Source organism: Mastomys coucha, unplaced genomic scaffold, assembly GCF_008632895.1.
Source record: "Mastomys coucha isolate ucsf_1 unplaced genomic scaffold, UCSF_Mcou_1 pScaffold5, whole genome shotgun sequence".
Lineage (NCBI taxonomy): Eukaryota > Metazoa > Chordata > Mammalia > Rodentia > Muridae > Mastomys > Mastomys coucha.
This window is the reverse complement of record NW_022196911.1, coordinates 102,455,349-102,455,551: the sequence shown is the minus strand read 5'-3', so window position 1 is coordinate 102,455,551 and position 203 is coordinate 102,455,349. Positions and strand designations below refer to the sequence as shown.

The 203-nt window shown below is 44.8% G+C and overlaps 1 protein-coding gene across 1 annotated transcript in view; it reads right to left on the bottom strand.

Annotated features, from left to right (window-relative positions):
- LOC116076745 (intercellular adhesion molecule 5) overlaps positions 1-203 on the bottom strand; it is a 14,271-nt gene that overhangs the window by 5,595 nt on the left and 8,473 nt on the right. The gene's annotated exons all lie outside the window — the stretch shown is intronic.

Here is a 203-nt window from a genome sequence, read left to right as displayed (position 1 = left end):
TTTTTTTTTTTGAGACAGGGTTTCTCTGTAAAGCTCTGGCTGTCCTGGAATCTACACTGTAGACCAGGCTAGCCTCAAACTCAGAAATCTGCCTGCCTCTGCCTCCTAAGTAAGTGCTGGGATTAAAGGCGTGCACCACCACTGCCTGGCTCTAAAGACTTATTTATTATTATATAGACACACCAGAAGAGGGTGTCAGATCT